This window comes from Heteronotia binoei, unplaced genomic scaffold (genome assembly GCF_032191835.1).
Source record: "Heteronotia binoei isolate CCM8104 ecotype False Entrance Well unplaced genomic scaffold, APGP_CSIRO_Hbin_v1 ptg000283l, whole genome shotgun sequence".
NCBI classification, from domain to species: domain Eukaryota; kingdom Metazoa; phylum Chordata; class Lepidosauria; order Squamata; family Gekkonidae; genus Heteronotia; species Heteronotia binoei.
The window spans coordinates 58,809-72,759 of record NW_026800010.1 but is presented as its reverse complement, the minus strand read 5'-3'; positions in this window follow the sequence as shown (position 1 = coordinate 72,759).

The following is a 13,951-nucleotide window of genomic DNA, read 5'->3' as shown; positions in this document are numbered from 1 at the left end:
GTAGTGTTGCCAGCCCCCAGGTGGGGCCTTGAGATCTCCTGCTTTTACAACTGATCTCCAGCTGGCAGAGATCCACTCCCCTGGAGAAAAGGGCTGCTTTGGAGGGTGGACTCTGTGGCATTGTACCATGTTGAAGCCCCTCCCTAAACCCTACCCTCTTCCGGCTCTACCCCCATAGTCTCCAGATATTTTCCAACCCAGATCTGGCAACCCTAGCACATTGATTTCATCAGACTCAGGAGAGAGTAATTCTGCATATGATTGCACTATAAATGCTTCAGCACTGTACTTATATGCTCATTAACTCATGTTGCTTTTTGTACTCCCCCTCCTCTTTTATTCATTTATTCACTTGCTTTGCTCAACTTGGATACATACAAAATCCCTTTAGCAAATGGTACTAGCTGCATAGTTCTTTGAATCCTAGCCTATATTTGTGGATTCTGATTTTTTTTTAATTGCAAAATTGCTTTCTGTGTATCTTGCTATCTTCTTTTTACTTAAGAGGGAAGAAGAAGGAGGAACAGTACAGGTGGCTTAAAAAGAAAATATACTGCCTAAGCCCTTTTCCTGAATGGGATTCTAATCAGCAGCGTTGCAGCTGCAACACAGTGTTTTGTGTTCCTGTGATTCATTACAGCAAGGGCCAGCAGACATCATCTGCTAATGTATACTTGTAAAATAACGAAACAGTTTCCCAAGAAAAAGTTAAAATGAAACTGATTTTAGAAACTGGTTGGCATTTCCTTTGCATCCTGATTACTGCCTGTGGAAATCTTTTGAAAACCTTTGTATTAGATACAAGCACAAAATCATGATGGTAAGCAGCTCTCTTTCACTCCAAGGAAGGTGGCCTACTTGGTTTAGAGATAGAGGAAAAAATGGCAAAGGAAAGGCTTACTCAAGCATGTTGACATCCAAATATGTTGGGAACACTATGGGGGCAAAGGAAAAAGATTAATAAAATGTACAGTTACAACTAAAAAATGTATTGCTTTGCATTTAATTAGATGACCAGGGCCAGCTTGGAACGTCTGGAGATAAGTTACTGTGCTTCCAGTGCCCTGAATAAGAATGCAAAGTAATTTTGTGCTCATTGCACAATTAAGTGCAGAGTTAACATGCTGGCCTGATTTTTCCCAGAGGTCAGCCAGTATAAGAAATCATAATTGTTTAATCCAAACCGTACAGGAAATTGGCCTTTCATCATGCTGAATATATTATCATTGATGTTTATCTTGAACAAAGTGAAGCCATGTTTTGTTTTAAAAGTTAAACTTTCAGCTTCTCAGACTTGCCTTTTTTCCTTTCCCTTATGGGTACTGCATAGACTCCACATCTGTTCAACTCTGGCACAATCCAGGCAGCTTTCCAAATATTCCTTGATAAGTATTAATCAACCCCCTGCTGGGCAGGTGCCTAGGTACAGGAGGCCTGTCCTCCTTTGCATCTGGTCACCTGTCCATGAATTTAGCTAAGCTTTTCTCCAAAAGAGAGGCACATCATGCAAGCTTTAAAAAAAAAATACTGCCTGCTTTTTTCAAGTTATAGCTTGTCATCCTAACTCTCAGAGGAGCATATATTACCACTTATTGACTTCGACACACTATCTACCTTGGCAGCTGATACTGTTGCCCTTCTCACCCAAGTTGCTCAGAGCTGAGTTATAATGGCAACACTCAGCGACTTTAAATCAGGCAGAACATTTCCAGTGGCCACCATCAATTGCTACAGTTGTACATTTCCATAAGGTAGCTTTTCTATATGAATAAAATATTTAAAATTGCAAAACCTCTAATCCAGGCATATCTTTATCACAAACTACCAATTGCTTACAGTGCCAAAAAGTACAGTTCCATTGATCAGTTTTATTCAGAGCTTGTTCCTGCATTAGAGAATCTAGAAAAACAGAAGCATGAATGACTGCTTTCCCTGGCCTATTTAGTCACCTATGAAGTCGAACTTCTGCATCTATCTTGGTCAGAAATCATCAGAAGTTTCCAAACCCAGGTTCCAAAGACTACTTTTGGGCCCAGAGAATACCATGAAAGAATCATCATCATCATCCATATCCCTCCCTTTCATCCACAAAAAAATCACTAGGATAGATTGCAACAAATTTAGTAACAAAAGGCATTAATCACAAAAGAAAACAAAGTCATCAGCAAACAAGCAGCCCTTAGTTTTAAGGATGTTAAAACCACTATCGATGAAACCAGCATCCATTATTTGTTTGACTCAAGTATGCTTCCAGATTCTAGGAATGCGCAGCAGCATCAAAATTCAAATTTGGGATTTAGAATTGTGACTCAGAATTCTAAAAATCTGGACTTTATGAATATTCAGAATCCTATTGAAGTTGAAACAGCAGTTTTTCATTTTTTAAAAAATGAACCAAACAAACCCTGGAAAACCACTTTCTAAAAGAGTTCTAGCACATTCCTGACCCTTTTCCATCACCTGAGCCAACCCCAAAGAGCTGAGCAGATGTGGACAGTGCACAGCAACAATTGTCAGAAGTAATACCTAGACTTTGGGCAATGCCTGCAATCTAGGCATTCAGATTCCTAAACTGGACAAGTGTCAACAAGGCCGAACTGGGCATGGCACAATGAAGGACAGAACAGCTGGTGCGAACATTGCCATGCAGACTGGAGCAGCAGGCAACAGATAGAATAGCTGGCAACTAAGCCCAACAGTACCAGCATAACACAGTGCAGTGTGGGCACTGTTCTGAGATGGTGTTTGGAAGAAAGGTAGAGGCAGAAGAAGGACTAGGCAATGGGATAATGCCTTGTTCTGTAAGAAGGTTCTGGAGTGTGCCACTCACTGCTATTCAAAAGATCTGTCAGAGAAGCCAGGCAGTGGGAAACTGACCTTAAGAAAACCATTTTTTTCACCAACTCATGTTCCAACTGGGAGCAGTGCACACCCTGCATAGAAAAATGCCTACTGTCTGTGTGCACTAGCTGGAGGGCAAGAAATCAGTCACATTGCTACCTTGACCAAACCTCTTTCGTAACCCAGCAAGACAAAGAATAAATCTTCTTCCATTCTCAGTGAGTGCAGGTGGTGTTCCTGCAGCCTTCCTCATTCACTAACTTCTCCTACCACACCCAAATTCCATACTACTGCTACACAAGCACACTCTCCCCGAGAAAGAAAATATCTGCTGCAGCAGAACACAGATGGGGGGGGAAATGGAATTCACTTCCTCACCCCCACACATACATGCACACAAAATGTATATCTCTGTTATCTAAATCAGGTGTCTGCCAAGTGTTTTGAAAAACTGGACAGGGCTAGGCAGGACTTTTGCTCAGCAGAGTTTCTGACTGGTCGTTAGAGATTGGATAGGCTGTGCAGGGGGGGTTTTACAAAAAAAAATTGCTTCAGCATCAGCTACCATAACAGCACAAGGATCTTCACTGCATGACTGAAGGAGTGTATGCATAGGGTTGCCAGCTCCAAGTTGGAAAACACTTGGAGGTTTTTGGGGTGCAGCCTGAGGAGGTAAGGGTTTGCAGAGGGGAGGGACTTCAGTTGGGGTATAATACCAGAGTCCCCTTCTCAAAGCAGCCATTTTCTCCAGGTGAACGGATCTCTGTCACTTGAAAATCAGTTACAATCCCAGAGATCTGCAGTCACCACCTGGAGGTTGGCAACCCTATTATGCAACTTTTTTTTTTTTTCATTTTAAAAGGTATCCTGTTAAGCAGTGTTGAAGAGCAATTACTAGAGCTATGCATAACCTCACTCCCTGACATTTTGTGGTTGGCTCCTTTGGGTAGTCATTTTGTGGTTGCACCCACCACTCTACATCAGAATTCCAGAGGTGCCCTCAGGCTCAAAAAGGTTGGGGATCTCTAAACTAAATCTTAACTTAGTCTACCTGATAAACTATATCTTTATGCCTAATATGCCTAAAAGGAATCTAAACTAAATATGAAATGTTCCTATTAATCTACAATCTAATTAACCTTTGAATTCACTGTTTCTAAATCTTATTCATAGGTGTTAAGTATATATATCAGGGGTTAGAATGGGACTCAAATGTAGAATGAGATATTTACAAAGGGGTACAGGGAAGTTTGTTCAGCTGCAGGGCATTAATCAACAGCAAATTGCCAGGGCACAGAAGGAAGATTATAAAGCAGCCATTATTTCTGACTTTCAGTTGGATAGGACCAAATTACTTTCTGTTAACTATGCCTACTTTGGAATTCAATATGCGCAGATAGGTATCAATCACAGGTTGTACTTTCACCCCAGCTTCCCCCCACCTTTGGCAACACTAGCCAGAAAACACTTAGTCTGGCACTGGGGATGGTGAGGGCAAGGAGCTGTTTGAGAAATAATAAATATATATAAAACTCTTTACATCAATTTTGGTAACATCATCCATTTTGTGCTATTATGAACTGGCAGTCTTCCACAAGATAAATTTTTGCCTCTCCTTTCTTTCTTGATATATCTGAACATATTATCTAAAATTAATAACTTGGATTCATTTGCTGGATTAATACATTTCTGCATTTTTTATATTTCCTTTTGCACACAGATAATCAAGATAGAAAATATTTGTTGGCCAGTTTACATCCCATATTAAAATCTTCAGAATTATGGAAAACTATGTCTTGAAACAACTCTCTCTCTCTGTTTGCACAATGACAATAAGAGATGCAGTTATGTGTACATTCCTGATGCATGTGGTGTATACCAGTCAATAAATCTGGGAGAATTGTGTATTTTAGTGCAGAATTCTAGACTTTTTGAAAGTAAATTATGGGGAGGGGGAAAATCCATGATCTGCTTCACTTAAAACACTCAGTAAATTAAGTAAACTGATGTTCTCTTGATAGAAAAGGTAATAGTGTCTGCACAAAGGCATTAAAGGTTCAATTACTACTATAATTTCTGACTCTAAAAGTAATACCTACCTTGAGTAACTGCATCCTGGATTGCTAACCCTCCATCAGTAAACAGCAAACTCAGGGGAACAGATGAGCCCTCTTCTTTTAGGGAGAGTAAGGAAAATTTTCTTCACTGAAAAAAGCAGCCCCTGTGAATGGTGATAGTACATGTGTCAATGGTTACATTTTGGGCTGATTAAAATGAAATCCTCATCAGGTGTATTTTGTTTATAGGTGCTTTGTCCAGAAGGTTCTTGATTGCTTTCCTCCCAAGTCTTGAACCTTTTGTAGTCAAAAGCTAAACTCACACAGAGACCTCAGCCTGTAGCGTTTAGTCTTATTAAAAAACAGAAATTCCTTATAGGTAGCTGAAACAAGGGATGGGATACTGTTCTGGGTTTTGATGAAATTTAATGCTGAACAGAACAGCATGCATTAATATTGAATCTAAGAGTTTCTCTGCACAATTAAAAGGTTCACTATGCAGTTCAAGATTAATATATTGACCCATAACTAGGTTTGCCAGCTCTGGGTGGGGAACTACCTGGAAAATTTGGAAGTGGAGCCTGTTGGAACTAAAGGGCTTTGTGCTGTCTCTTTGCCTCAGACTACAGAGGAAGACTATATAAGAAAGTCAGAGAGTAGATAGGCAGGACACTGACTACCCTTGCTGTTACTACTCTCTGTTGTTGAAGTGTAGATTGCTACTCCTTCCTTCCTTCCTTCCAGTTTCTGCGTCTCTCCACACATGAGAGCAGGGTGCATTCATGTATCTCTATCCATCCTAGCTAGTTAGACTAGATTAGAGAATCTATCTCTTCACTTTCCTATCTAGAAATGGAGTCAACTCCTTATTATTAGTTTGATAAAGTGGCTCCCTGTAACTTTTGTTTCTTGCTGGCACACATGCTGACCAGATGAGCTCTGCTGCATTAATGCCTTGAGTATTCTGCTACCCTATCAATACTCCCAGCAAAGTCTATCGAGGGTGTGGCTTGCGGAGGGTCTAATGCCATAGAGTCCACCCTCCAAAGCAGCCATTTTCTCCAGGGAAATTGATCTGTCATCTGGAGATCAGTTGTAACAGTAGAAGATCTGCAGGCTCCACCTTAAGGTTAACAACCCTATAACCTCAACCAGTCATCTGAACCTACAGTTGCCAACTGACTGGAGAAAAAATATTCAGTCCCATTAGTAGAGGCTTAGTGGTATGTTGTTTATGAGGTGATATATATTATTTACCTCCATGCCATGTTTCTACATTTAAGTCTCTATTAAAAGGACAGGACATTTTTTCTTGAGCCTTGAACTTCAATAATGTTGTCACCATTTTCTTGCCAAAATCTGGCTGCACCTACCCCACAACTCTGCATAACCTAAATATATTTTAATTAGCAAACCCAATTAATGCATATGCTAAAGAGCAGTATATGGGAGATCTTCAGAAAATAAGAATAATATTCTGTCTTCAGAGTACACCTCAAAAAAAAGAGAGAGAGCCCTATTCTGCAGAAAGGTTAGTCTGTGTAATTATATACTTCTCTATCCCTTCCCCCTGTTCTACCATATTGTCTCTGAAGGGCTTAAAGTAGACTGAATCCCAAAGCAACAACCTAGAGAAGCCAAGCAGCTAGATCAACAAAGCAGGGCTTTTGTGTCTTGTGCAAAGGGTCATCAAGTTGCAGCCAACTTATGCCAACCCTATAAATTTTTCAAGACAAGACATTTCAGAGGTGGCTTACCATTGCCTTCCTCTGTATACCAAACCTGGACTTCCTTGGTGCACTCCCATCCAAATACTAATCAGGGCCAATCCTACCCAGCTTCTGAGATCTGATGAGATTGGGCTAGCCTGAGCCCATTTTCCCACAGGAAAAGAATCTCTGTCCATGGTGTTACATTGCCAATTGTCCTCAGAGAAGCAACTTGGAAATTTAAAGTTCTATGTGTGACAGAAACCCACAGCCTGCCCATAGCTCAATGCCTGCACTAACGAGTATTTTTGTAAACATTTTGTTATTATGAAATAAGCTGGAAAAAATGTTACTGATTATATTTTTAGCTATAACTTGACACGGTGTGAAAGTGGAGTCCTCAGCTAACAGGCCAGTCACTATCTGTTGCTGGATAAAAAGTACTATACATTTACATATCACAGTAACAATAATTCCCACCCAGTAAAGCTAACACCATGAGACAACATTACAATTATTATTCTTTGCTTATTCCAAGATCAAGTAACAGCATCAATTCCGTTACAGAAACATAAAGAATCATTTCAAGCTTCTAAGAGATTTTCTTTGCTAATCTTCTCCCTAGTAACTGGTGGGGGGTGCTGAAATGTATTGGAGTGACACTTGAAATCTGTAGCTACATTCGTCATTCTGCCAAGGGCATGGTGAGAACCTGACTGAACACCAGCGGGAAAACAATTTGCTAAAGCAGCTGAAGCAGTAAGTTGCAACTCATTGAAAACCATCCCCAGCACCATGCTACATGATCAACAACTATTGAAGTGGGACTTGAAATATGGATTTGATGGTGCAAAACAGAAGACAGATAACACACACTTTGGACTGACCTCCATTTGGTGGAATGTGATAACCAACATCTGAAGAGCTACCTGCATCTTTCAGATGAAATCATCTGAAACATGATAGCCCCAGATGAGAATGTTCAAAGATACTACTTGGATTCCAGAATCCAGAGTGTGAAATGTATAACTTGTTTCACTTGTACTTTAACTAAACTAAGGAATTTTTCCCCCATCCAGATTGGCTCTCAACTCCCAGGTCTGATTCTCATTGAGGTGGGTAAAGATTTACATGATGGAATGTGCTTCAATATAAAACAAATCCTTGTTCAGAGAAAACTAGATGGCAGATAGAATGGTTGTAGACAAGTCTTCTCCATGACATGCTACTTTTCTATGTGTGTTCACTGTTTCTATGGGGACCATTCAGTCATACAATTCCCATCCACCCCTTCGCTCTGACAGCCCAGGCAAATTTACCATCTAATTTAAAAGAGGGAAAGGAGGTTTTACACCACACAATGGTTCTGCCTTGCACTTACTCAAAGCAGGTCTGTCAGCTCAGTTTATCTATGCATAGCTCCAGGGCTTTCCATTTTATTGACAGCTGATACATACATTGCACAATGAAAAATGTTTCCTTTTGAGGTTTCTAATACCAGTCGGGCAAGAATGGGGCTGCCTTGCCAGCCTCCAGGAAGGATCTGGCATTCTTCAGGAATTACCATTGATCTCCAGACTAAAGAGATCAGTTCTTTGGGAAGAAATGGCAGCTTCTGAGGGCAGACTCTATGGCATCCCCACTCCGTGTGAGCTCCTGCCCCTCCACAGGCAGCACTCTCAAATATCCAGGAATTCCCCAGGCTAAATTTGGCAATTCTATGCCCCTCACTGTCTTAATATTCCTGTTATAATCTCACCTATTTTGGGTGTTCTTATTTTTGTAAAACATGTTGGGGGTTATTTGAATAGAAAGGTGGGAATAAAATATTGTTTAAAGTTTTTCGAGAAGCTATAAATTTTAATTAATATTAAAATAACTTTTCTGAGTATGCTTCTTCATTGTACAGAGACAAACCCAAAGCTGAAACAGAGACCCAACAAGCAATGTCCTTTAAGTCTCTTTGTTTGCACTCACAGCTAAGAAGATAAGAGCAAGAGTTTTAACTTCTTGAGGTCGGCTCTGGGGAACTTTTAAGATGTTATCTGGGAACTTTGGTGTTTGTGTTCTGTTTTGTAATGGCCAATGGCTATTCACAATAAATTTTTGGCTGACTGACTACTGCACTGAGAGTGGTTGAATAATCCAAAAACAAAACAGAACTGCTCACCCCATCCCAATGCTAACTAAGTAAGCTCACCGGAAAGCAACAAGGTCACCGCAGATAACCTCTTCTGTGGGTGACTAATTTCGACTCCTGAGAACCTTTCATTGTTCATTTATTTATCATAGGTTGCACTCTAGCTATTCCTTCCGTCATGTGGTAATTTCCTACATGGAATTCATATGGGAACCATATGAATTTTTACAAGTTCTCCATGGTAAAATAGCATAGTCAAAAAAATGTTCAGGAGGAATAAGTGAAGACAGAAGGTATTGACTTAGCATGTTAACACACAGCTGTTGGACTAACTGCTGACAAGAACATGCTCTACAGTGTATGAATGCTGCCTCATTTTACTCTGTCAATTTGTATTTCAAATAGACCAGAAACCAGAGTATCAGCAATCCAATGGAGCTGATTGTTGGGACTGGGGAATTGGTAGTATTTTTTTGCCACAAGATGGCAGCCTTTCCTTTCTGATTTCTTTTAAATATTTTTCCTACTTAGTTGGGAGGGGGTAAGACTAGTATACCCTAACTTGGATGGCTCAGGCTAGCCTCATCTTGCCAGCTCTTGGAAGCTAGTTAGTATTGGGATGGAAGCCCACCAAGAAAATCCGTGGTCACTAGGCAGAGGAAGGAAATGGTGTAGCAGGTAAATAACGAAGCCCCACACATTGCTTGGTTTGAAGAAAGGTATTTTACTTTGACATCAAAATAGAACTTGTCAGCATAAGCTCAAAATGACTAAGTTAAAATCATCAGCCTTCTGACCATTTTTATTCATCCCGAAAACAAGCAGACAAGCCCCCTCTTATCTAATTCAAATGCTCCACCTCTTGCTTTCCTTCCAGTAATTTCTTGTAGTTTCCCCCTGCTCTGTCCCTCTGTGTTATCAGCAAGAAGCTCCTTCTCTGCGGGGCCCTTGTTATCTTGGATTCACACCCTTAGCCTGTCTGGTTTTAACAGTTTAGCAGAAGCTTCTCTGAGGGGCCTGTTAACAGTCACTCTAAATGTTGCATCAGACATTCTCTTTTGAAGGCACAACCATATTTTCCATTGCTATTATTATTGAGGTATTCATTAATTATTCAGGGGTCCCTCTTCAATGGCAAACCACCTCTGTTAGTCGCTTGCCTTGAAAACCCTACAGAGTCAAGTTGGCTGCTTGTGACAAGACTTGACACACACAGAAGCTAAGTACAGGGGTTTATTTTCACAACAATTCCTATGCCCTATTAATGTGTTTAAAATTTACAAACTAATAGCAATACAGAATCTCTTTAGCAGCTAAAGAGCATCAGCAAAAAAGTCTTTTCTGTTGTTGAATTGTGGAATTCTCTTCTGAGAGACCAGTGCTCTCTCATTCTTAAACATGGGAAAAATCTGTCCTGCTCATTTGTGCTTCTAGCAATTGATTTTTCATTTTCAACCCCCTGCCATAACAATTTATTTGAAAAGCATGATTTAGCTGTAATGCACACTCTTATTCCAGCCAGGTTTAATAACTGCAATGCACTTTAAGCGGGGTTGCCATTAAAAGCTGTCTGGAAACTTCAGCTCGTCCAAAGTGCAGCATACAAAGATTATATCCCCCCCACACACACACACAAACAATGCTGAAAGATCTGTATGCCAGCCTATTTGTTATTGCCACTGTGTGTAACAGTTAAAATGTTAGCCCAAATTCTGGGAACTCAGATTCGTATAATTACTCTGCCATGGAAGCTTGCTGGGTGTCCTTGGGCCAGCCATACACTTTCAGCCTAACCTGCCTTACAGGGGTGTTGTGAGGATAAACAGCCTGGGGCTGAGGTTGTTGAAGAACCACCTTCTCCCATATTGTACAGCCCACAAAGTAAGATCTCTCTTTGCACCTCTGCCTGCAAAGGTGAGGTGGGTGGCACCTAGAAACAAGGATTTATCACAAGTGGCACCTCACTTTTGGAATGCTCTCCCCCTTGAGGTCTGCCTGGTGCCTACACTACTGTTAATAGCAGGAGACTAAAACATTTCTTTACCCAGACTTTTGATAAGTTTTATCTCATCCTTTTCAGATGATTGTTTTATGGCCTGTAAGCTGCTTTTTTATTACTGTTGTTTCATTACCACTTTTAAATGCTAGTTGCTTGTTTTCTTATACCTTGCTTAATAGCTACTGCTGGGGGGACAAGCCTGGATTTGTTCTCCAAAACCCAGTGGGAGTTTGGAGTTTAGAGCAATAGACCACTAGGATTGTGGAATCCACAGGCTAATTAGGCGGGCTGCTACAGGCAACCAATAGGGTACCTGGGGTCAGTTTAAACCTTCTAATAGTTTGGGGAGTGGGTGGAGTTTTAGGGTATATAACCAGACTGAGGCCTGGGTGTTCCAAATTAGTTTTGCTTGAATCACAATAAAATATCACTATGCTTGACGTCCTCATCCTTACCATCGAACCCAGTATTTAACACATTTTATTGCTGGTTTTTATCAGTAATCTTTAAACAATGGTATGCTCTTACTTGGTTTTACTTTGTTGTTAGCTGCCTCAAGAGAAATGGCCTATAAATCTCCTAAATAACCATTGCTGCTTTATTGTTTTGGTGACTGTAATCTAAAATATCCTGCTCTCACAACAGCTTTGTCTACATCATACAGGGAAAGTAGAGTCTATTGAACGTTCTGCTGCATTGCCCGTTCTACAATGATGTTCAACATCAGTATATTGCTCCAATTCTATCAACTGTACCAAGAAGATCTGAACAACCTTTTGTCTCCCTTCTCCTTGCAGACTCCTCTCAGGAGATAAACCACAAAGTTGCTAAATTTCGCCTACAGGTGTGTGGGATATACAAGTGGCTGATTGAGTCCCAGTAACTTGGCCTGCCTGTTGGAAGAGGGCTTTACTTTTCTTGTCCCCCCTCTCAATCTCTGTTAATTGTTTTATGCTTGTCACATTGTGCGTTTTATTATTTTCTGATTCTTCAGACCTGATCTTATATCAAAATAAAGTTTCATGTTCATTTTTTTTAAACAAAAGAACTGTTACTATGCCACCTTAAATGTGTGCTAGACAGGGCTTTTTTGTCGAAACCCCCAGCAGGAACTTATTTGCATATTAGGCCACACCCCCAACATTACCATTGTTTCATGCAGGGCTTTTTGTAAGAAAAGCCCAGCAGGAATTCATTTACATATCAAGCAACACCCCCTGATACCAACCCAGCTGGAACTGCATTCCTGTGTGTTCCTGCTCAAAAAAAGCCCTGATGCTAGATAAGGAGGAGGAGGAAGAGGAGGAGACTGGATTTATAGTCTGGCCCTTCATTCTGAGTCTCAGAGTGACTTACAAAGTCCTTCTCTTCCTTTTCTCTCCCCACAACAGACTCCCTGTGAGGTAGGTGGGGCTGAGAGAGCTCTGAGAACTGCTCTGAGAGAACTGTGACTGGCCCAAGGTCACCCAGCAGCTGCATGTGGAGGAATTGGGAATCAAACCCAGTTCTCCAGATTAGAGTCAGCTGCTCTTTACGATTACACCAAACTGGCTCTCAAGGAAATAATCTAAATTATTTAATTACAATTATTTAAAGTATATACAATTATCCAATAGTGTATTTGTGTTAACCCTTACAGTTGCTGACAGATGAGAAGATCCAACATCCCAGCACTCTGCAAGAATCCCAGTAAGCAACAGCTACCAACCGGTCCAACAGAAATCAGTTTGTGCCTTACCAGCTGATCACAATCTAATCTTCTTTACCTTTCTATAAGCCAGAAACTGGAGATTGCTGCCTAGGTAGTGCTCCAGGGTACTACAAAAATGTATATAAAATAGTGAGCACTGATGTCAGTGTTATGTAGTGGTTAGGAATGTGTCAGACTAGTATCTGGGAGACCTGGGTTTGACACCCCACACTCAGGTCATGGAAGCTCATTGGGTGACCTTAGACCCCACACTTTCTCAGCCTAACCTACCTCACAGGGTTGTCATGAGAATAAAATGGAGAACCATGTAAGCCCCTTTGAGTCCCCATTGAGGAAAAAGGTGAGGTACAAATGGATTAAGTAAAATAAATAATGCAATGAAATAACAAATGGATTTCTTTCACTGAGTACTGATTATAGTGTACTGGGAGTGTTGGAGAGTATTTTTTGAATTGTTCAACCATTACCGTGCCTAACTTGCAAGGCATGTTTCTCTTAAGTGCTTCTGTTAAGAATTTCAATTTCTTTTTCCATAGATCTCATAAGAAAACTGTTGTCTCAACACACTTCTGCAAACGTATATCTTTTCTGAAGTATGACCATTTGGGGGCAATGTTTTAAATAATATGAGGATTTGCACAAAACAGGGGCTTACTGAGAAACCCAAAGTAGTATGCATACTGTATATGGTATATTAATTATGTACAAGTATTTGTGTAAGTATGTGATGCATTAAATTTGTTTCAGTGTTGAAGTTCACCTATTTTGTCGTTGTTGTTCTGAATTTTTTTTGCTTCCTATTTTCCCAGTCTCCTATCCAGGACTTTTTTTTAAAGCAGGAATGCAGTTCCAGCTGACTTGGTGTCAGGGGGTGTGTCCTAATATGCAAATAAGTCCCTGCTGGGCTTTTTCTGCAACCCCCCCCCTCCTACCTTACCTCAGGCAACTTGTCAGATAGTGCAGTAGTTAGCAGCTTAAGTTCTGTAACATGACCGACTAACACTGGTTACCCATCTTGATCTATCTGTCATGTTATGTAACCTAGGTGGGAGCCAGGGCACTGGAATTCACAGCACAGTTGTGAGCTACTGCATAGATTACTGTACTCTGGGGTCATCCTTCCTGAGCTAAGACAAAAATCTGTGAGCTGGAGGCTAAAAATCTGTGAGCTAGCCCATGCTAACTCAGCTTTGAGGGAACACTGATTGGGAGTAGCTATCACAAATACCTCCCCACACGCACACACTTCCTCAGTGACCTTTGCTCCATAATACTGGATGGCAGTGCCTCTAAATGGGCACTGGGTTAAGGACAGATAAAATACTCCTTGACACAAGACATCATTAACTTGTGGAACTCATGGCCACAAGATGTAGTGATAGCCACTAGCTTAGAATATCTTTTAATCAGACAAATGTCTGAAGGTGTAGACAAATTAGACAAATGTATGAAGGTAAACAAATGGCTAAAAGCCCCATGGTGCAGAGTGGAAAA